The sequence below is a fragment of the Arachis hypogaea genome, chromosome 1, assembly GCF_003086295.3.
Source record: "Arachis hypogaea cultivar Tifrunner chromosome 1, arahy.Tifrunner.gnm2.J5K5, whole genome shotgun sequence".
Taxonomy (NCBI): domain Eukaryota; kingdom Viridiplantae; phylum Streptophyta; class Magnoliopsida; order Fabales; family Fabaceae; genus Arachis; species Arachis hypogaea.
In genome coordinates, this window is record NC_092036.1 from 48333239 (window position 1) to 48357351 (window position 24113).

The 24113-nt window shown below is 38.1% G+C and overlaps 1 non-coding gene across 1 annotated transcript; it reads left to right on the forward strand.

Annotated features, from left to right (window-relative positions):
* Positions 1-19950: 19950 nt before the first annotated feature.
* On the forward strand, positions 19951-20058 carry LOC112716826 (small nucleolar RNA R71). The gene has a single exon (XR_003160496.1). It is a non-coding gene; the product is annotated as a small nucleolar RNA R71 (small nucleolar RNA).
* Positions 20059-24113: the final 4055 nt, after the last annotated feature.

Below are 24113 nucleotides of genomic sequence, written 5' to 3' on the forward strand. Positions count from 1 at the left end.
CAAAGTCTAGCCACCCCCTAGCTTGGGGGCTCAAGTCCCTTCTCCTCAGCTGGTTGGGTTTTCCATCTTTGTCATTTATCCACTACACATTTAGTACACAGATTTCATTCAGGATTTCATCAATTCCTAGGTCTGGTTGCTTCATCCTCTCCTCAAAACTCCGAGTGGAGTTTATCCTTTTCATCATCAGCACCCTTTCTATGTTAGAGGGACTATAGCCAATGGACTTCCCCTTCACATAGCTAATATACCCATAAGTTTGCCCTGGCTGTGGCACGACATTGGCATAAAACTCCCTTACCACTCCTCCCACCACTTTCTTTGATGGGTTGCAGAAGAGTGTCCAGCCCATGTTGTTGATCTCAAGGTGCTCATTCCTTCCCAGTTGGAAGCCGACCTCTGGGATGATCTCCCTCTCACTCACCCAACCATAGAATTGGTTTTAGTTGAATGCTGAGAAGAATTTGTACTCATTGAAGTTTGAGCTTGAGGAACCGGAGGTTGGTTCTTTGGTCTTTCTTTTCTTTGAGGTTGAGGCTCTTGGTGGTGCCATTGGGTGGAGAGAGAGAGAGGGTGTTTGAGGGTTCTGAGATATTAATAGAGTGTTGCAAAGAAACACAAGCAAAATAAAGTTTTACCCCAACACGAAACTTAGCACTTGATTGTCCCAATCAAGTAGAAAGATAGAGAGAAAAAAGAACGAGAAAAGAAAAAGAAGGGTCTGTGTGAGTTTGTTTTGTGTATGGAATGGGTTCTGAAGTGGGAGGGAATGGGAAGGGTAGGGGATTTATAGGAGTGTGGTGTGGTTCGAATGGGGGAAAAGAAGGGAATTCAATGTTTTCCACTTGGGGAGTGGCGCCTAGCGTGGAAAGAGACGCCAACCCTTATCCCACTGTGCCCTCTGAATATGTTGAGTTAAGTGTAAGTACACTTTGACCTCCTTGTTATCTATCAAGTGGGCCCCATTCAATCTCCTGAAAAAAAAGAAACTGAAAACCCCATCAGTAATGACAAAATGATCCTCCACATTCCTTTTCAATGCTAGTGAATGGAGTTGCAACTGATGGGTGTCCCTTGGGACACCAAACTTAATTCATTTGTATCTCAATAAATTGGGTTCATCATTGGGTTTTTAATGTGTTCATGGGGAAAAAGTAATTCCAATCCTTTCACATTCTTTGCTTCTAATCTCCCTTGAACACATTAAAATTCTCATTCAAGCCTCCACCAATATATTAAAAGCTTCCAAATTGAGCTTGCTGATTGATTCTCGTATGGTGGTGGCCACACCCAACTTAATCTCTGGACTTACTCTTTAAAAATTTAATTTATCCAAATGGTTGTAAGCCTAGATCAAGTTGGTGAGTGGCCACACCAAACTTAGCTTTTTAGCTAGTTCTTAGCCCAATCACTCATCATCATCAGTAAATACTTTCATCCAGCTTCACTTCCAAAAAATAGGAGACAAATTAACTCACAAAGCTATCTTAACTATCAAAACTGAAATTAACTCCTTAAGCTAATATTCACAATCTACTTCTAATAAAGCAATAAATCAAAAGGATATAAAGTGTTGGGTTGCCTCCCAACTAGCGCTTCTTTATCGTCACTAGCTTGACGTTCTTCCTTTTTCAGTTGAGGTGGTAGCTCACTCTCCTTTCATCCAGTGAGTCCCCCAGGTAATGCTTGAGTCTATGGCCATTTACAGTGAAGGTTCTCTGTGTTTTGTCCTCCATGAGCTCCACTTGACCATACAGGTACACTTTGATGATGGTGAAGGGTCCAGACTATCTAGACTTAAGCTTCCCAGGGAAGAACCTAAGTCTAGAATTGTACAATAACACCTTTTGTCGTTCAGTGAACTCCCTCCTTGCTATCTTTTGATCATGCCATCTTTTTGTGTTCTCTTTGTAGATCTTTGAATTCTCATATGCTTGGTTCCTAAATTTTTCCAGCTCGTTAAGTTGCCTTAGCCTCTTTTCTCCAACAGCTTGCTCATCAAAGTTCAGTAGTTTTAGAGCCCAGAAGGCTCTATGCTCCAGTTCAACTGGCAAGTGGCAAGCCTTGCCAAATACCAGTTGGTATGGTGGCATCCCAATGGGGGTCTTGAAGGCTGTCTTGTAGGCCTATAAAGCATCATCTAGCTTCTTAGACCAGTCCTTCCTTGAGCTTCTAATAATTTTTTCAAGAATCATTTTTAGCTTCCTGTTGGAAATCTCTGCTTGCCCGTTGGTCTGCGGATGATAAGGGGTTGCCACCTTCACTACAAGAAAAAGGCGTATTTGTAACAAAAAATATTGTTACAAAACGTCGAAATTTTGAAACAAAAGTTTTTTGTAACAAAAAAAGGGTCCATTGTAGTAAGTCCCGTTACAAATATTTTTGTAATGAAAAATGGAACTGTTACAATTCAATACCATATTTTGTAACAATTTTTCCTGATACAAAAAACCAAAAGCCGTTACAAAAGTGGTAACAAATTTTGATCTTGAAGGTATTTTTCGTGACAGTCAATTTTTTTCCTATCAAAAAATTTTGTTACAAAATGTAACATGATTTTGTAACATTTTTTTTCTTTAGTTACGAAATCAAATTAATTATTTTGTAACAACTTTTTTTTATTACAAATTACATGCATAATTTACTAAATTATTTTTTAAATTAACTAATATATTAACGCTTTTAATAAGCAAGTTTACATGTATATAATATGCAAAAACATACATAAGTCAAACAAGATCCTTTTAGCTAAAATTGTCTTGAAACAAAATAACATTAGCTAGTGAGTACATTGATTAGTTCAACCAAAACATAAAAGTTCTAACATAAATGTTCAACCAAAACATAAAAGTTCTAACATAGATTAGTGTCTCTATGCATCAAAACATTCTTGAGCCCTCAAGGTAGCATATGGTCACCATTTCAGCACTCCTGTAAATAAGAAAAACCAAAACAAAAAAGTTAGAAACAAGATATAACACTTATAATTTTTCCACTAAGTTTTATCCAAAATGTTTAGAAATATTTCGGCAGAACCTTCTCTAAAACTTGGATATTTCCACCGTCCACGGTTCCAACAAACATAACCAATTCACAACTTGCACCCTTTCAAACAACACAATGCAGCTTAATTGACCAACCAAATAGGACAATAACCAAATAGTGAATAACAAAATCCGAAGCTTCTAGCTTCCAACAACCAAAATAGTGAAGCACTTAGCCGGATAATCAATCAATTGAGCTTAGCAACAGTTGAAAACCAAAAGCAATTAAATACCAACTCAATCAATTAATTGAATCAAAGATGAATATTGAAAATAGCTTAAAATAAATCCTGGCAGCATTTCAGTAGTAAATTTGCCTATTTCACAATTTCAATCAATCATTTCAAATTCTATATGAATTCTTTGACAGTTAAAAACACAAAAAATCATAATGAATTCATAGGAAGGAAGTAAATAAGCCAATTCCAGCAAGAAAATATGAGGAAACAATTAAAACCAATCCAACCAGCAAGAAGTAGAGCAGCACTCAGTAGAACAGCAATCAATGGCCCATCATACAACACCCGAAATAGTAAAATGAACAAAGGTAATGGATTTAGGCAGCATTCTATTCATTAAAGTCAATAACCATTACACTTGCAAGCAGCAGGGACATAGCAGTTTATCCATTAATTCAACAGAAAATCAATCAAGTCAAACTAAACGATTTCAGCAACAGATTTATCAATAAAACCAATCTCAGTTCAGCAACCATCATCTATTCCAACACAAACAACAATAACTCAGCAGTATTTCCTTTCTCATTGAATTTAACAATCATTCAATAAGCAAGCAATGAGGGAAAAAAATTAGCAGCAACCAACAGTAAGTATAGAGCAGCAATAACAACTTGATGTGAGAAATTATTCAACAAAAAATGCACACACAAATACAAGGATTACTTAAATGACTCATCATGCTTATCCACATAAGTCTGTAGTGAAATCACTTACCGTTTCACTTAAGAGGCTTGTAACAACAGCTTTTTTAACAACAGAACGAAGGTAAAATCATAGTAGCAAACCCTAATGGAAGAGAGGCAGAATTTGAGGAGTAACAGTGGCACTGGTGGCTCTGGCAGCTGATGTTAGTGACCACCCAGAGGGCGGCACAGCTCAAAACAGAACTAAATAAAGCGGCGGTAAGAGCGGCGGCCATGGGTGACAGCGACGCGGGCTCCATCACCGCGACCATGAAGCATTACAGCAGCATTTTTCCTCTATCAACGGCGTTCTTCTCTCCGTCGGCCTTCCTCCATCCACGAGCTTCTCTCTCGGCGAACCAGGGCAGCAAAAACGGATGAGCTTCATCGGTGACAGGGGCAAGAACTACGGTGACACGGGCTTCGGCGACGGCTCCATCATTGGAAGCGGCAGCAACTGGCGCGACGATGGCTCTGAATGGTGCGCAGCGTAACCTCCTCTCTCTCCCTCGCGAGTTCGTCCCTCTCTCTCTCCTGACGCTCCTGTCGACGACGACAACGGCGGTAAGGCGTGACGGCAAGCTGGACGTGGTGACGCGGCAGCAAACCCTGCGGTGCCATCCCTCCCCCTCTCTTCTTCTTCTCCCTCACGCTATGATTTCCTCTCCAGCTTTCTTGATCTCCATCTCTCATTTCTTTCCCTCTGCTTTGTTTATTCGTTGAGTTATGGGTGTGGGTAAGGGAAGGGGGTAGGTTAGGGTTAAGGTAAGGCTGAGTGAGATTTAGTGTCTTTGTATTTTTGTGAAGGTGAGGGATGAGAAAATAATCAAAATATAGGGGTTAAAGAATAGGATGTGTATAAAAATTAAAAATTTAGTAATGAAAATATATATTAATAGTATAAGAGTTTCACAAAATTATAAGATTAAAATAATTTAAAAATATAATTATGATATCAAATATTATTTTAAAAACATATAAAAATATATCTATTAACATATTAATCTAATTAAATATTTATTTTAAATTAAAAATTATAATAATCCAATTAATTTTTTTAAATAAAATTTGAATTCAAAATATTCATGAACAATCAATTTAATTAAAAATATTCACTTTATTGTTTTTTACATTTTGACTTTTGATATTTTAGTTTTTTTTTTTATCTTTTATATTTAATTATTGTTATTTATATTTATAATTTGATTAAAATTTTTTAAGTTTTACAAATTAATTTTTAGTTAATATTAAAATAATATTAAATTTTGTGACAAATTAATTTTTTGTTACAAAATAATTGAAATTTTGAAACAAAAAGATATTTTGTTACGAAATATTTTAAATTTTTGTAATTATTTTATTTTTTGTTACAAAATATTATAATATTTTGTAACAAAAAAAAGCACGTTACAAAATATTAGAATGTATTGTAACAACTTGTAATTTTGTTACAAAACATTATTCTTTTGTAACAATCACCAATTATTATTACAAAAAATCATCTTTTTGTAATAATTTTAAATTTGACACAAAATTTTTGTCACAAATATTCCATTTTCTTGTAGTGCTTGTGTTTGACTCCATATCTGAGAAGGAGTGCTTCCAGTTGTTTATTGCAGAAATGTGTTCCTCCATCACTAATGAGTGCCCTGGAAACTCCAAACCTGCTGAAAATGTTCTTTCTTAAGTAGCTCATTATGACCTTGTTGTCATTTGTGGCGGTGGCAATAGCCTCCACCCACTTTAACACATAATCTACATCCACAAGTATATAACTATTTGAGTAGGAGGATGGAAACGGCCCCATGAAGTCAATCCCCCATACATCGAATAGTTCTAGCTCTATTATAAATCTCTGTAGCATCTCATTATTCTTGGGTAGATTGCCAGCCCTATGGCATTCATCACACCTTGACACCAAGTCCTTTGCATCCTTGAAAATGCTTGGCCAGTAGAATCCACATTGGAGCACCTTGGCTGCTGTTCTTTCTCTACTAAAGTGGCCTCCATATGCAGATCCATGACATTGACAAAGCACCTATTGTCCTTCTCCATGGGATATACACCTCCTCAAGATCCCATCAGCACACTTTTTGAACAAATATGGCTCATCCCAGATATAGTATTTGGCATCTTTGATGAGCTTTCTCCTCATGTGTTTGTTGATGTTGGTTGGTAGTTCTCCAATGGCCTTGAAATTGGCTATGTCAGCAAACCAAGGGGTCTCTTCTATCATCATCAATAGCTCATCCGGGAAGCTTTTATTCACTGCAAGATGGTGTGCTCCTTTTTCTTCTTGTAGGATCATTGAGAGGTGGTCAGCAACTTTATTCTCTGCTCCACTCCTATCCTTCATTTTGATGTCAAACTCTTGGAGTAGCAGGATCCATCTTATTATCCTTGGCTTGGACTCTTGTTTGGTAAGCAAGTATTTGAGTGCTGCATGATCAGTGAATACAATTACTTTAGAACCAATGAGATATGATCTAAATTTATCAAAAGCAAAGACAATGGCAAGTAATTCCTTCTCTGTAGTGGTGTAGTTCCTTTGATTCTCATTAAGGATCTTGTTGGCATAATAAATAACATGCACCAATTTATCCTTCCTCTGTCCTAAAACAGCACCCACAGTAAAATCTTATGCATCACACATCAACTCAAAGGGTAGATCCCAACATGGTGGTGCTATGATAGGTGCAGCTGAAAGTTTGTTCTTAAGCTTCTCAAAGGCTAACATGCATTCATTATCAAAAACAACAGGCACATTAGAGACAAGTAGGTTGCTGATAGCGAGAACTGCGTCGGTTAGGAATTTCTCTTATAGAAAGGAATTACTTCGTTGTAAGCATAGCTCCAAACCAACAAACAACTCTCACATCAAATTAAAATTATGGTTTTGTCATAAGTACAAACCCCAATAAGAATTAACCGGAGTATTTGGACTCCAGGTCATCTCACGAAGATTGCAATGAAGTGTATGCTTATTGGCTATGAAGGAACAAAGGAAGTTTGATTGATAAAGGGGCAAGAAAGTAAAGGGGGCAAGAATTTAAATGACAAGAAGAGCAAATCAAGCAAGTAACTAAAGAACGCAAGTAATAAAAAGAGACATTCATGGCAAAGATTGAGCACATAGGCTTTCCATCCTAGTCATACAATGATTAATTCATCTTATTTATTCAACTCCAACACATTGGGAGAAAGTCAAACGAGATTAATCAATCATATCACAATAATAAACAAGAATTTATCTTATTACGTCATCCTCGAAGATGGGAGAAGATATCATGTTATACTCATATTTGGAGAAAATCTAATAAGACTAGTTAATCTCAATCCAAATGTACTAATCAACTCACTAATGGAATTAGCAAAAGATTAGAGTCAATGGACATCATATTAACTAACAATTCTAGATCACCAACAATAGTTGGGTTTTCATGACTCAAAATTTTCTAATTACTCTTTCCAAGCCAAGAATGCTCAAAATGTACTCTAACATCTTTCCAAGCATTTTGTTAAACACTTGGAAGGCATACAAGGAAAGCATGGTAAATTGTAAGGAAATATAAATCTACCAACTAACAATTGCAAGAAAAGTAAAATCACAACTTAAATCCACAATAAAAGAACATCAAACATTAAATTGCATTAGAAATAAACCAAATCCATCATGAGTGCATGATTACAAAAGATAGTAAAGAGGAAAATTAACACTACAAACCATGAGAATGAAATAGTAGAAGCAAGAAATCATAAAGGAAATGAGATGAAAACATGAAATTGGATCTAGATCTAAGATGGGAATACCCTAAGAACCCTAATTCTAGAGAGAAGAGGGAGCTTCTCTCTCTAGAAACTAAACTACATGATGATAACACTTCAAACAATTGCTCCCCCTTTGCCCAAGCTTGAATTCTGCATGAAATAGCATTAGAAATGAGTTGGATTGGGCCCAAAATGCTCTAGAAATTGCTGGCCCGAGTTGCTTTTAGTAAATCACATGCACCAATCGGCGCACATGTGTACAGTTCACGTGCGCGTCCCTAGACGTTAGGCAACTATGGAAAATTTTATATCATTTTGAAGTCCCGGATGTTAGCTTTCCAACGCAACTAAAACCGACTCATTTGGACTTCTGTAGCTCAAGTTGTAGTCGATTGAGTGCGAATAGGTCAGGCTTGACAGCTTTACGGTTCCTTAATTTCTTCATGAGTTCTCCTACTTTGCATGTTTTTTCTTCATTCCTTCAATCCAATCTTTGCCTTCTAAACCTGAAACCACTTAACAAACATATCAAGGCATCGAATGGAATTAAAGTGAGTTAAAATTAGCTATTTTAAGGCCTAAAAAGCATGTTTTCACATTTAAGCACAAATCAAGGGAGAATTGCAAAACCATACTATTTCATTGAATAAATGTGGGAAAAGGTGTTAAAATACCCCAAATTAAGCACAAATAAACCACAAAATCGGGGTTTATTAAATCTCCCCTCACTTAAACTAAGCATGTCCTCATGCTAAAATCAAGAAAGAAGCAAATGGGTATCAACATTTATTCAATGCAAACTACCTACATGCAACCTATCTACATGCAATCTATCTAAATGAATGCAACTACTTGGTCAAAATAGGTCAACTTCCAAGAACACATATATGAGTACAAGGGCTAAAGTCATAGTAGTCAAATCAAACCCACAACTGCATTGAATTATTGAAAGATTTTACAAACTTGCAAGAATAAATGATCATGGGTGGAAACATGTAATTGAGCGATCGAACCCTCACCGGATGTGTATCCGCTCTAGGCACTCAAGTGTATGGGGTTGATTCACTCAATTCTTCCCTAATCATGCTTTCCAAGATTTGTTTTTCATCTAACAATCAACAATTATTTCATGCATGCATACAAATATCAAGAGGTCTTTCCATAGGTTGTAATAGGGCTAGGGTTAAGGTAAGGATGCATATGGTCAAGTGGACTAGAATTTGAATCTTTGATAAACCTAAGCTTCCCACCTAACCTATATAACAACCTATACAATTCAAAGCTAACCTAACTACCCATTCTTCACTTTTTCACACACTCATGCATTCTATTTTTGGTCACTACACATACGCATTGATTTTTTTATTGAGCTTTACTTGGGGCATTTTGTCCCCTTTTTATTGCTTGTATTTTTCTTTCTTTTTCTATATTTTTTTTCTTTTGATATCTACATATATATTTTTTTCTTTATTTTGTATTATTTATTTTTTTTGCAATACAGTATATACAAAAGTATCAATGCATATGGTTTTACATTCAATGCATGAGTATGTACCCAATTCCCAAAATTTTGACAAAAATACAAAAATACACTTTCATCCCAACCAATGTTCCCAACTCTCCCAAACTTGAATGATCAGCACTCTCACTAGTCTAAGCTAATCAAAGATCCAAACAAAGGACATTTATTGTTTTTCGCCTTAGGCTTGTAATGTGCTACAATTAAGAATAAGTGGGTTAAGCGTAGGCTCCAAGTTGGTTAACAATGGAAGATAAAAGGTAGGCTATATGGGTAAGTGAGCTAAATGAAATGATGGCCTCAATCATATAAATGCATGTATATATGGAATAATGGACATAAAGAATCAAACAAACCAAAGATCACAATCATAGGAAGAGAATAATGCACACAGGAATGAAAATAAGTGGTTATGTATGATGTAACCACACAGTTAGGCTCAAATCTCACATGCTTGTGTTCTTAGATCAAGAACATGATCTACAAAATATATAATTCAAGCAAGTTCTAAAATTTTTTTTTCAATTAATTGGGGTGCCCTCTAGATAAAATTCTTGAAAAATTTCATTATTTTGACTAAGCTTAATATATACATATGCAATGCAACAAAAAATCCTAAGAGACCTAAAAGTGAAATACAAAAGTGTTGGGATTAGAAATTTGTTACCCAAAAACGCCGAGTGGTCAGACGACCTCCCCACACTTAAAAGTTTGCACCGTCCTCGGTGCACTCAAAGATGAGCAAGGGGGTATGGCGACTTTCCTAGTTGCTACCTTCAGCTGGTAGGTCAACCGGTTGCTGCGTGTTCTTCTACCGCTTCCGTTTTCGCTTATGGTGCATCAATCATGAAAAACAAAATAAACACCGTAAGATGAGAAAATACAATAGCAAGGAACCGTGAATTGTTGGAATAAAGTAAATCACTAGAATTGAGTGAGTGAATTGGTGTGACATTAATGAAAAATAGGTGTGTGGATTCTAAAATTGCGCGCGGTTTAGAATATACACACACTAGTACAAAATGTTATATCATAATTACACAAAAGAAAACATGCACTTCACTCATTCTAGTGTGCTTGAGATACTTTAAAAGACTTGTAGTCTAAAACAATTCAACAAGCAGTGAAGAAGTATAAAAGCATTCAAGCAAAAATCAAGCAATCGTGAAATTGGATAATGCATGGGCATTGATTGATGTGTAAGTAAATTTGATGAACAAAATAGTATAGAGAGCTCACACATCAAACAATGACACATATTAAAGTTGTTGCAACACCTAAGTGACATAGAGGTGAAACACATGGATGATATGGAACTTAGGGAAAAGAATATAGAAGTCAAAATCAATCACATAGCAAATATGGTTCACAAAGCTTTACAAAGCTCAAAAATATGTCACTAGATAAGCTTTCGATCTAATTTCACAACTCTACAATCTCAATGCATGAAATAAGTGATGTGAATAAGGGTAAACCATAAACGAGCATCACCTAAAAATGCAATGATAATATACAATTGCCTAACAATAGATGACGAATGCATGGTGGCCAAAACATGCAATCCAAAAGAGTTAAGAAGCTTAAAGGCAATGTAACATTCACTTGGTGTTCACAAACATTAAGCATTAAGAACCCAAAATCAAGTGACAAAATATAACCTCAACAATTGAATCCAACAATGACAATCAAAGAGAGTTATGCTAAAATAGCATCAGTTAATACTTAGCAGCAATAAACGGCAAACAAAACTAATAATCCAACACTTATAATGAAAATTAGAAAATGAAATGAAAAATTAAACTAAATAAACAAGTAACTAACTAACTAAAAGAAATGGTTATAGATGATGTTTGGTAGTGTTGGATAATGATTGAAGGGTGGAAAGAGAAGAGAAGAAGGAAAGAAATGGAAAGAAGAGAAGAAAAGAAGGTGGGTGAAACAGCATTAGAAATCGCTCTAGAAATCGCTGGCCACGAGTTGCGTTTAGTAAATCACATGCACCAATCGATGCACACGAATATAGTGGACGTGCGCATCCCTAGACGTCAGGCAACTATGACAAATTTTATATCATTTTGAAGCCCCGGATGTTAGCTTTTCAATGCAACTAGAACTGGCTCATTTTGACCTCTATAACTTAAGTTATAGTTGATTGAGTGCGAAGAGGTCTGACTTGACAACTTTACGGTTCCTTTGTTTCTTCAGGAGTTCTCCTACTTTGCATGCTTTTTCTTCATTCCTTCAATCCAATCTTTGCCTTCTAAACCTAAAACCACTTAACAAATGAATCAAGGCATCGAATGGATTAAAGTGAGTTAAAATTAGCTATTTTACGGCCTAAAAAGCATGTTTTCACATTTAAGCACAAATCAAGGGAGAATTGCAAAACCATGCTATTTCATTGAATAAATGTGGGAAAAGGTGATAAAATCCCCCAAATTAAGCACAAAATAAACCACGAAATCAGGGTTTATTAGTTGCTCAATGGCTTGGAAAACTTAGAGAAGTCTCTAATAAACCTCCTATAGAAACCATCATGTCCCAAAATGCTTCTAATTGCTTTGACATTGCAAGGTAGGGGTAACTTTTCAATCACCTCTACTTTTGCCCTGTCCACCTCTATGCCCTTTTTTGAGATTTTATGACCAAGGACTACTCCTTCTATAACCATAAAATGGCATTTTTCCCAGTTTAAAACAAGGTTGGTCTCTTGGCATCTCTTTAGCACCAAGGCTAAGTGATACAAGCAATCAGAATATGTGTTACCAAATACAGAGAAGTCATCCATAAACACCTCAATAAACCTTTCAATCATGTCTAAAAATATGGATAGCATGCACCTTTGGAATGTTGCCGGTGCATTGTACAGTCCAAGGGGCATCCTCTTGTAAGCAAAGACACCATATGGACAAGTAAATGAAGTTTTCTCCTAGTCCTTTGGGTCCACAACTATTTGGTTGTAACCCGAATAACCGTCAAGAAAGCAGTAGTATTCATGTCTAGCCAGCCTCTCAAGCATTTGGTCCATGAATGGTAGGGGAAAGTGGTCCTTCCTAGTGGCTTCATTGAGCTTCCTGTAGTCGATGCACATGCGCCAACCAGTCACTATTCTTGTTGGTATCAGCTCATTCTTCTCATTTGGTACAACAGTGACTCCTCTTTTCTTTGGAACTACTTGTATCGGGCTCACCCAAGGGCTGTCTGAGATGGAGTAGATCACCCCAGCTTGCCATAACTTTAACACGTCCTTCTGGACTACCTCATTCATGGTTGGATTCAACCTTTTTTGTTGTTTCCTTGAGGGCTTAGCACCCTCCTCAAGTAGGATCTTGTGCATACACATTGAAGGGTTGATCCCTTTTAAGTTTGTGAGTGTCCAGCCTATAGCATCCTTGTGTTGTTTCAACACTTGGATGAGCTCCTCTTCTTACTCCTTACTCAAGCTTGAGTTGATGATCACTGGGTAGGTGTTGTTGTCACCTAGATAGGCATATTTCAAGCTTGGAGGTAGGGTTTTTGGCTCTAGTTTTGGTGCCTCTTCTCCATTGTTATCTGTGTGGTTTGTCATAATTGAACTTTCCATCGTTCCTTGTGGTGGTTCTTCACGTGGTGCTTGTTGCTCCAATTCCATACTTTCTTCATATTGCTCTTCTTCCAAAACTCCTTGGACTATTTGTTATATGGTGTCCACCATCATACATTTTCCTATTGCTTCCTTGGGATAACCCATTGCCTTGAAGACGTTGAAGACCATCTTTTCCTCATGTAGTCTCAAGACTAGTTCTCCTTTTTGCACATCAATTATGGCTCCAGCAGTAGCTAGGAATGGCCTTCCTATGATAATTGAAGTGTTTGCCTCTTCTTCTATATCCAGCACAACAAAGTCAGCTGGGAAGATGAATTCTCCCACCTTCACCAATAAATCTTCTACTACTCCATGTGGAAACTTAAATGTCCTGTCAGCTAGTTGGAGTGCCATTCTTATTGGTTTGGCTTCCTCAATTCTCATCCTTCTCATCATGTTCAAGGACATGAGATTGATGCTAGCCCCTAACTCACATAAAGCCTTTTCAATAGTGATATCCCCTATGATGCAGAGGATTTGGAAACTCCCTGGGTCCTTCATTTTTTGGGGGAGTTTCTTTTGTATGATGGCACTACACTCCTCAGTTAGGACTCCAGTCTCCTTTTCTCCCCAGTTTTTTTTCTTGTCATGAGCCCCTTCAGGAACTTTGCGTAGAGGGGCATTTGCTCCAGTGTTTTAGCAATTGGTATGTTGATTTGGAGCTTTTTGAAGATTTCTAAAAATCTGGAAAACTGGTTGTTCTTCCCATCCTTCCTTAGCTTTTGTGGGTATGGTGCCTTTGGCACATAAGGCTTCAAGCTTGGATAAGAATCCTACTTGTGCTTCCAGTTTTGAGATTGCTACACCATGGTTCTTCAAATTCGACCTATATTCTTCTTGGTTGGCATCTATCTTCTTTTTAGCTTGTGCTTGCCTTCCCAAAAGGGTGGAAATGGCCCCTGTGAGCTATGATGATAGCTGTGCTATTACAGCCTCTACTCTCTCAAAGTTACCCTTGATTTTACATGGTTGTGAGGTTGGAGTTAGTGTGTCTTGATGGTGGTGTGTTTGCTGGTTGGAGTTGTGATTTTGGTATTGATTGGCTTGGTATGGTTTGTTGTGATCTTGGTTGTGATTTTGTTGGTTCCCCCACCCAAAATTTGGGTGGTTCTTCCATCCTGGGTTATATGTCTTGGAGTTAGGGTCATATGGTGGTCGAGGGGGGTTATGCACATAGTTTGCTTGCTCACATTCAACTTCTGGTTCATTTTCTTCTTGGGGTGGTGCTTGAGCTTGGACAACTGAAACTTGATTGTTTTCTATTTTCTTGGTTAAGGCTGCCAATTGTGCTGCAATTGCCTTGTTTTGTGCCAACAGGGCATCCATAGAATTGAGTTCCAGCACCCCCTTCTTTTGGCATCTTTTTGATGCATAGAAGTAGTCATTCTCAGCTACAGTTTCAATGACATCTATGGCTTCCTCAATGGTCTTCTTCTTGTTGAGTGAACCCCCTGAAGAGTGGTCCACAGCCTTCTTCGATTCATAGGTTAATCCTTCATAGAAAATGTAGAGCTGCCCCCACTCATTAAACATATCTGGTGGGCATTTTCTTGTTAGATCTTTGAACCTCTCACATGCCTCATAGAGTGTTTCACCATCTAGCTTTCTGAAGGTTTGCACCTCAACTCTTAGCCTGTTGATCCTCTATGGAGGGTAAAATCTTGCTAGAAATTTGTTCACAACATCCTCCCATGTGGTTAGGCTCTCCTTGGGGAATGATTCTAACCACTTTGTTGCCTTATCTCTGAGCGAGAAAGGGAACAGAAGTAGTTTGTAGGTGTCAGGGTGTACACCATTGGACTTTACAGTATCGCATATCCTCAAGAATGTGTTGAGATGTTGATTTGGATCTTCTTGAGAACCTCCTCCATATGAGTAGTTATTCTGGACTAGTGTGATGAGTTGAGGTTTTAACTCAAAATTGTTGGCATGGATTGTTGGCTTGAGGATGCTGTTGCCACAGTTTCCTGGATTTGGGTTGATGTAGGAGCCCAATACTCTCCTCTCTTGCCCAGCTTGATTTCCAGCTCCTCCTCTAACATCTTTGTGTACTTCATCTTCCATGGTGGTTGTTAGATCTTCTTCTACTAGTTCTTATCCAACTATACCCTTGCCTCTAGCCTCCCTCCTCAATCTAAGGAAGGTTCTCTCAGGTTCGCTGTCAAAAGAGGATGAAGTCTCTCCTCTTCTACCTGTCATACAGTCAATACACAGCAAGAAAAGAGCAAGTGAAGGAATCTCCTCAGTTAAAATTAGTGGTTAGCTTGAGTGATGCAATTAATTAAACAGTTAGAAGAGTGAAAGTATAAACAATGAATAACTAAAGAAATCTCAGAAAGACAAAAAAGAAAAATAGATATTAGAAAGAAATTTAAAGGTTACACTAGGAAATGAATAAGAAAACAATTAAGGAAAGATAAAAAAAATGCTTAATCTAGCTCTCCAATCAATTTAATCATTGTCAAATTCAAAACAATCCCCGGCAACGGCGCCATAAAACTTGATGGGCGGAATTAACTACCCTTTCCTAATAATATTGATGAATCCGCTCTTGGCAATCGCACAAAAATTATCGTCAAGTATTAACCCACAGTGGAGTGGGATCGTATCCACAGAGATTGGTAGATTTGAGCAATTCAATTGGTGAATTAGTCAAGCTCAACAGAATAAGTTGTAAGTGCAGAATTATAAATGGCAGAAATATAAATGGCAAAGGAATAAAAGAAAGCAATAAAATGCAGAAATGGAAATAACAGGAATGTAAAGGGGAATGGGATTTTGCAGAATGTAAGTAAAGCTATAAAAGAATGAGAGAGATAAGAATGGGAGAATCCATTGAGATCAGGAGATATTATCTCTTTGGATTAAATTCAGCTCATATCCTCTTCAATCATGCAACTCATTAACCTCTTAGCAATCATAATTGATTGAGCCCTAATCCATTGGTGACTCAATCTCTCTGATCTTGATCAATAGCCAATTCCTTGGTCTAATTGCTCATGAAGAGAGATACGCTTGGTCTCTGATTATACCACACATCATCATAGGTCCAAGTAGAGGGAGGATTGTATGTCACCATATCCAAACACCAAAACCCAGATTCTACTCTGTTTAACCCCTGGCGTGCCACGCCTTCGACACCAAGTGGCACGCCCAGGACATTTTAAATGGCCAAGTAACCTGGCGTGCCACGCCTGCGACACGAAGTGGCACGCCCAAGGTCATCTTCCTCATCTCCATGCTTCTGGAAATTCGTACCAGCGTGGCACGCCCAGGGTCTAGCATGCCACGCCCTTCTTAAAGCTTCACCCTCTTGCTGCCGTGCCATGCCTGGTCATCCAAGTGGCACGCTTGAGTTCATTGGCTCCTCTTCTTCCTCTCTGGAAAATACTACCAGCATGCCACGCCATGAGACTGGCGTGTCACGCCCTTCATTTGCTTCATCTTCTTGCTGGCGTGCCACGCCTCATCTCCCAAGTGGCACGCCTGAGTTCACTGGCCCTTTAATTCCTCCTCTGGAAAACACTACTAGCGTGTCACGCCATGAGACTGGCGTGTCATGCCCTTTATTTGCCATGGTCTCAGAGGTTGGCGTGCCATGCCTGGATGTATGTTCAAGTGGCACGCCAAAGTGGGATGATTGAGCTGGCGTGCCACACCTTCGATACCAAGTGGCACGGCCAGCTTTATTTGGCCTCCTTAGGTGCTGGCGTGCCACGCTTCATCACTCAGGTGGCACGCCTTAGTGGGACTTCTTGAGCTGGCGTGCGACGCCTTCGATATCAAGTGGCACGCCCAGCTTTTGCATTGTCTCCTTGTTCACTAGCGTGCCACGCCTTGTTGCTCAAGTGGCACGCCCATTCAATTGTGGGTCTTATAGGCTTGGCGTGCCATGCCTTGGTCCTCAAGTGGCACGCCCAAGTGAACTTTGGGGCTGGCGTGCCACGCCTTCAACACAAAGTGGCATGCCATAGTGATGGTTCTTCTAGTAACGAATTGGCGTGCCATGCCCTGCTTCTGGCATGCCACGCCTCTTTGATGGTCTTCATTTTTGCTCTCTGGATTGTTGTACCAGCGTGCCACGCCCAGCTTCTGGCGTGTCATGCCAATACATTTTTGTGGCGTTTGTTCCAAGTGGCACGCCTGCTTCACACGCCCCACTTGTTTTGTTGTTTTCTTTCCCATTTTTAATGTCTTCTCCACCTGAAATCCAGCACAAACTCATTTTAAAGCAATGTATTATGATATTCATCAATTAAGACATGAATTGCAATGATCAAATGAGATTATGCCTCTTTTATGGTCCTTTTTATGCAAGAAAAAGGGTAGATGATGTAAGTCATCAGTCTGCCATCTCTAGTGGGATTCTTGCAGCTTGTACCTCAAAGATCCCCAGTTTTTCCATTACAGAGAGTGGCATGAGGTTGATACCTGACCCTAGGTCACATAGTGCCTATTCAAAGATCATGGTGCCTATGGTGCAAGGTATTAAGAACTTTCCGGGATTCGGTCTCTTTTGAGGTAATGTCTGCTGAATCCAGGTATTCAGTTCATTGATGAGCAATGGAGGTTCATCCTTCCAAGTCTCATTACCAAATAACTTGGCATTTAGCTTCATGATTGCTCCTAGCTTCATACTTGCTCATCAACAGTGTCTTCGTCCTCTTCAGAGGAAGAATATTCATCAGAGCTCATGAATGGCAATAGTAAGTTCAGTGAAATCTCTATGGTCTCTGTATGAGCCTCAGATTCCTTTGGTTCCTCAACAGGGAACTCCTTATTGGTCAGTGGACATCCCCTGTGGTCTTTCTCACTGTGAATCACTACCTTTTCACTCTCTCCAGGTTCGGCCATTTTGGTTATAGTTACGACCTTGCACTTTCTTTTAGGATTCTCTTCTGTATTGCTTGGGAGAGTACTAGGAGTAGTTTCAGAAAATCTTTTACTCATCTGACCCACTGACGATTGGATTTTTGCCGGTATAGAAATTATTAAGTAATCAATCGTAGTATAGTCTAAACCGACGCAAAATCCATCATCAAACAAATCTACAATCTATAACCGAGAGTATTAGTCCCGAGTCGTTCTTCCCTAGGAATGCTACAAGGATGCATGCTATTGGTTAAGTGGTCTTTTGTGGTCTAAAGAATGTGGCCTAGAAGTGTTAATAAAAGGGAACAACAATCAATCAATATTAAAAACCTTGGCCAAGGTTGAACATTGGAAGTTCCATCACTATAATTTCCTTCAATTGTGATAACAAAGGAGTGTTGCTTCACTTAGTCAACCCCTAATTATAGAGGAAAGTCAAGTAAAAGTAACTAACTTGAGTCACAAGTCCTAGTCTTACCCTAGGGAAGTCTAGCTTTAGTGCACTCCAAGTCAATTAGCAATTCTCAATTCTTAATCAACAATTGACATCCATTATTCAAGTGTCTCCAATGACTCAACCACTAGGCCAAGTGAGGGAATACTACTCTATATCTAAAGTTGGCATTTTCTCAAACACTTGGAGAGCAAGAATGAAAGACATAGTAAAATGGAGAGAAGAGAATTAGGATCAAAGCAATTCAATACAAGAGATTAACAACAATCAACAATGAACAACAATGAAAATGAAATCTTCAATGAATCAATAGAATCCAATAACAACAAAGTTGAATCCAAGACTTATAGGAATTGAACAATTACAAACACTAATGAGATTAGAGAAGAGGATCTACAACATGAACAAAGTAAATTGAGTGTTGTAATAGATCTCACCAAGGAATGGTTGAGAATTGAGAGAATGAAGATGAATCCTAGAGAGAAGTTGGAGTTTCTCTCTCTACAAATGTAACTAACTAAAAATATCTACCTAAAGATCTAAAATTAGTCTATGGATGTGAATGTGTGTCAATGTGTATCAATCCCCTTCAATCCTTGGCTCTTATATGCATTTTGGCGCCAAAGTTGGTTGCTGAAAACCTTCCAAAATCGCCAGGCACGTGTTACATTAATGAAGTCATGTGCCACCATCGGCGCGTGGGCGCACGGTACGCGTGCGCGTCCTTGGCCTGTTTCGTAATGTGCGCGCGAGCGCCTTGTGCGCGTACGCGTGCTTGGCTGAAATCAACTCTTTGGCTTTTTGTGCTTCTCTCCACTTGTATGCTTCCTTCCTTGCTTCCTTTGATCCATGCTTAGCCTATTTTAATCCTGGAATTACTAGCAAACACATCAAGGCATCTTATGGAATCAAAGAGGAATTAGAATTCATCAAGATAAGGCTTAAAAAGCATGTTTTTACACTTAAGCACAAATATGGGAGAGATAACAAAACCATGCTAATTTATAAGCTAAATGTGACAAAAGGTTATCAAAACACTCTAAACTCAATACAAAATAACCCGTCAAATTGGGGTTTGTCACCCACTTGTGCCTCCAAATTTTTGATGGAGGACCTTGTTTCATTCATGAAACTTAGAGTGGTATTAGATAGATCAGAGACTATGTTGGCTAAGCCAGAGAGGCTCTGCTCAGAATTCTCTGTCTATTGTTGAGAAGATGATGGAAAAGGCTTGTTATTGCCAAACCTATTTCTCCCACCATTATTGTTGTTGAAACCTTGTTGAGGCTTCTGTTGATCCTTCTATGAGAAATTTGGATGATTCCTCCATGAAGGATTATAGGTGTTTCCATAGGATTCTCCAATGTAATTCACCTCTTCCATTGCAGGATTCTCAGGATCATAAGCTTCTCCTTCAGAGGAGGCTTCTTTAGCACTGCCGGATGCAGCTTGCAATCCAATCAAATTCAGAGAAATCATATTGACTTGCTGAGTCAATATTTTGTTCTGAGCCAATATAGCGTTCAGAGTATCAATCTCAAGAACTCTTTTCTTCTGAGTCATCCCATTATTCACAGGATTTCTTTTAGAAGTGTACATGAACTGGTTATTTGCAACCATCTCATTGAGTTCCTAGGCTTCTGCAGGGGTTTTCAGATGAAGAGATCCACCAGTAGAATGGTCCAATGATGTCTTAGACAATTCAGACATACCATCATAGAATATACATATGATGCTCCATTCTGGAAGCATGTCAGAAGGACACCTTTTGGTTAATTGCTTGTATCTTTCCCAAGCTTCATAAAGGGATTCACCTTCCTTCTGCTTGAAGGTTTGGACTTCCACTCTAAGCTTGCTCATCTTTTAAGGTGAAAAGAATTTGGTTAAGAAAGCATTGACCAACTTGTCCCAAGAGTTTAGGCTTTCTCTAAGTTGTGAGTCCAACCATATTCTAGCTCTGTCTCTTACAGCAAAGGGGAAAAGCATAAGTCTATAGACCTCGGGATCAACCCCATTGGTCTTAACAGTATCACAGATTTGCAAGAATTCAGCTAAGAACTAATGAGGATCTTCTGCTGGAAGTCCATGAAACTTGTAATTCTACTGCATTAGAGAAACTAATTGAGGCTTAAGCTCAAAGTTGTTTGCTCCAATGGCAGGAATTGAGATGTTTCTTCCATAGAAGTTGGAAGTTGGTGTAGTATAGTCACCAAGCATCTTCCTTGCACCTCTGGGATTGTTGTTGGGTTCGGCTGCCATGTCTGCTTCTTTTTTGAAATTCTCTGTAAGGTCCTCTCTGGGTTGTTGTGCTTTAGCTTCTCTTGGCTTCTTCTTTAGAGTCCTTTCAGGTTCAGGATCGGCTTCAATAAGAATGTTTTTATCCCTGTTTCTGCTCATATGAAAAAGAAGAGAACAAAAGGAAGTAGTGGAATCTTCTATGTCACAGTATAGAGATTCTTTGATGTGTCAGAAGAAAAGAAGAATAGAGGAATAAGGTAGAGAGAGAATGAGAAGAATTCGAACACAGAGGGAGAGAGGGGGTTCGAATTATAAGTAGAAGAGAAATGTTAGCAAATAAATAGAAAGAGATGAGAGAGAGAGAGAGTATTCGAAAATTAAAACTAAAAAGATTTAAAAAAAGATTTTAGAACTAAAAAAATTTTTAATTAACTAATTGTTTTGGTTTTAATTAAAAAGAATAAGAAATAGTAATTAGTTGAAAAAGATTTGAAAATAATTTTGAAAAGATAAGAAGTTAGAAAAAGGATTTTGAAATTAAAATTTGAAGAGATATGATTGAAAAAGATATGATTTTAAAAAGATATGATTAAAAAGATATGATTGAAAAAGATTTGATTTTTAAAATTGATGACTTGACTAACAAGAAACTAAAGATATGATTCTAAAATTTGAAGATTGGACCTATCTTAATGAGAAATTAACAAACTTTCAAATTTTTTGAATCAAAACATTAATTGTTAGCAAGGATTTTTGAAAATGTGGAAAGATAATATTTTAAAATTATAATTTAAAACATAAAAATTTGAAAAAAAATTGAATTTGAAATGAAATTACCTCCCCTGTATCATCCTGGCGTTAAACGCTTAGGATGCTATCCATTCTGGCGTTTAACGCCTAGAATGCTACCTCTTTGGGCGTTTAACGCCCAGCCAGATATCCTGGCTGGCGTTTAACACAAGAATTCCTTCCTTACTGGGCGTTTTTCTAAATGCCCAGCTTTTTCCCTATGATTCCTCTGCTGTATGTTCTGAATCTTCATTTCTCTGTATTATTTACTTGAAAAGAGATATTTTTATTTTTTTATGAGGAGAGAGAAAAACAACAAAATGACACAAAACATGAAAAATTAATATCAGAATAAGTAATGCATGCAAGAACACTTTGAATGTCAAGATGAACACCAAGAACACCTTGAAGATCATGATGAACATCAAGAATATATTTTTGAAAATTTTTTAAGAAAAGAAAGATATGCAAGACACAAAACTTAAAATTTAACACTAGACTTAAAATTTTCACACTAAACTTAAAATTTAACACTAGACTCAACAAGAAACACAAAATATTTTTGGTTTTTATGATTTTATTAAATTTTTTGTTTTTTGTTTTTATTTTTTATTTTTTTCGAAAATAAAAATAAAAGAGAGCTTAAACATAAAATAAAATTACCTAATCTAAGCAAAAAGATGAACCGTCAGTTGTCCAAACTCGAACAATCCCCGGCAACGGTGCCAAAAACTTGGTGCACGAAATTGTGATCACACTTTTCACAACTCCGCACAACTAACCAGCAAGTGCACTGGGCCGTCCGAGTAATACCTTACGTGAGTAAGGGTCGATCCCATGGAGATTGATGGCTTGAAGAAAGCTATGGTCATCTTGTAAATCTCAGTCAAGCGGATTCAAATGGTTATGAGGTATTGATAATTAAAAGATACATAAGACGGAAAATAACATAGAGATACTTATGTAATTCATTGGTGGGAATTTCAAATAAGTGTTTGGAGATGCTTTGTCGCTTCTGAACCTCTGCTTTCCTATTGTCTTCATCCAATCTTGCGTCCTCCCTTCCATGGCAAGCTGTATGATCCTCTCAGTGAAAATGGTCCGGCTACAGTCTCTGTACGGCTAATCAACTGTCAGATTTCTCGTCTCGGATAAAAAATACCAGGCACACTTGTTGGTTCTCACTTGTGCCGGAATAAGATCCATTAATCCTTTTGCACACTGTCACTGCTGGTGCACGAAATTGTGATCTCAACGGTGCCAATAACGTGGTACGCACAATTGTAATATCACTTTTTTTCACAACTTCGCACAACTAACCAGCAAGTGCACTGGGTCGTCCAAGTAATAAACCTTACGTGAGTAAGGGTCAATCCCACGGAGATTGTTGGTATGAAGCAAGCTATGGTCATCTTGTAAATCTCAGTCAGGCGAATTCTAATGGTTATAATGGTTTTTGAATATAAAGATAAATAAAGCATAAAATAGAGATAGAGATACTTATGTAATTCATTAGTGGGAATTTCAGATAAGCGCATGAAGATACTGTGTTCCTTCTGCATCTCTGATTTCCTACTGCTTTCATCTAATCATTCTTACCCCTTTCCATGGCAAGCTGTATGTTGGGTTTCACTGTTGTCAATGGCTACCTCCCGTCCTCTCAGTGAAAATGGTCCAGGTGCGCTGTCACCGCACGGCTAATCATCTGTCGGTTCTCGATCATGTTGGAATAGAATCCAGTGATTCTTTTGTGTCTGTCAGTACGCCCAACACTTGCGAGTTTGAAGCTCGTCATAGTCATCCCATCTCAGATCCTACTCGAAATACCACAGACAAGGTTTAGACTTTCCGGATCTCAGGAATGGCCGCCAATAATTCTAGCTTATACCACGAAGACTCCGATCTTTCGGAATGGAGGCTAAGAGATACGCGCTCAATCTAAGGTAGAACGGAAGGGGTTGTCAGGCATGCGTTCATAGGTGAGAATGATGATGAGTGTCATGGATCATCACATTCATCATGTTGAAGTGCAGCGAATATCTTAGAATAAGAATAAGCTGAATTGAATAGAAGAGTAATAGTAATTGCATTAATACTCGAGGAACAACAGAGCTCCGCACCTTAATCTATGGTGTGTAGAAACTCCACCGTTGAAAATACATAAGTGAAAATAAGGTAGACATGGCCGTGAGGCCAGCCCCCAATGTCTAAGGACTAACAATAATCAAAGATGTTCCAAAGGCACGTCCAAAAGATTTCTTTACAATAGTAAAAACACCTATTTATACTAGACTAGCTAATAGGGTTTACAGAAATAAGTCTAAGTGCAGAAATTCACTTCCGAGGCCCACTTTGGTGTGTTCTTGGGCTGCTCTTGGGGTTAAATTCCAAGTTGTAACTTGTTTTTGGCGTTTAACTCTGGTTTGTGACGTGTTTCTGGCATTTTACTCTAGAATGCAGCATGGAACTGGCGTTGAACGCCAGTTTGTGTCATCTAAACTCGAATAAAGTATAGACTATTATACATTTCTGCAAAGCTCTAGATGTCTACTTTTCAACGCAATTTAGAACGCGCCATTTGGAGTTCTGTAGCTCCAGAAAATCCATTTTGAGTACAGGGAGGTCAGAATCCAATAGCATCTGTAGTCCTTTTTCAGCCTCCTTTCAGATTTTTGCTCAGGTCCCTCAATTTCAGCCAGAAAATACCTGAAATCACATAAAAACACATAAACTCATAGTAAAGTCCAAAAATGTGAATTTTGCATAAAAACTAATAAAAACATCCCTAAAAACTACCTAAAAATAATGCCAAAAAGCATATAAATTATCCGCTCATCACAACACCAAACTTAAATTGTTTCTTGTCCCCAAGCAACTGAAAA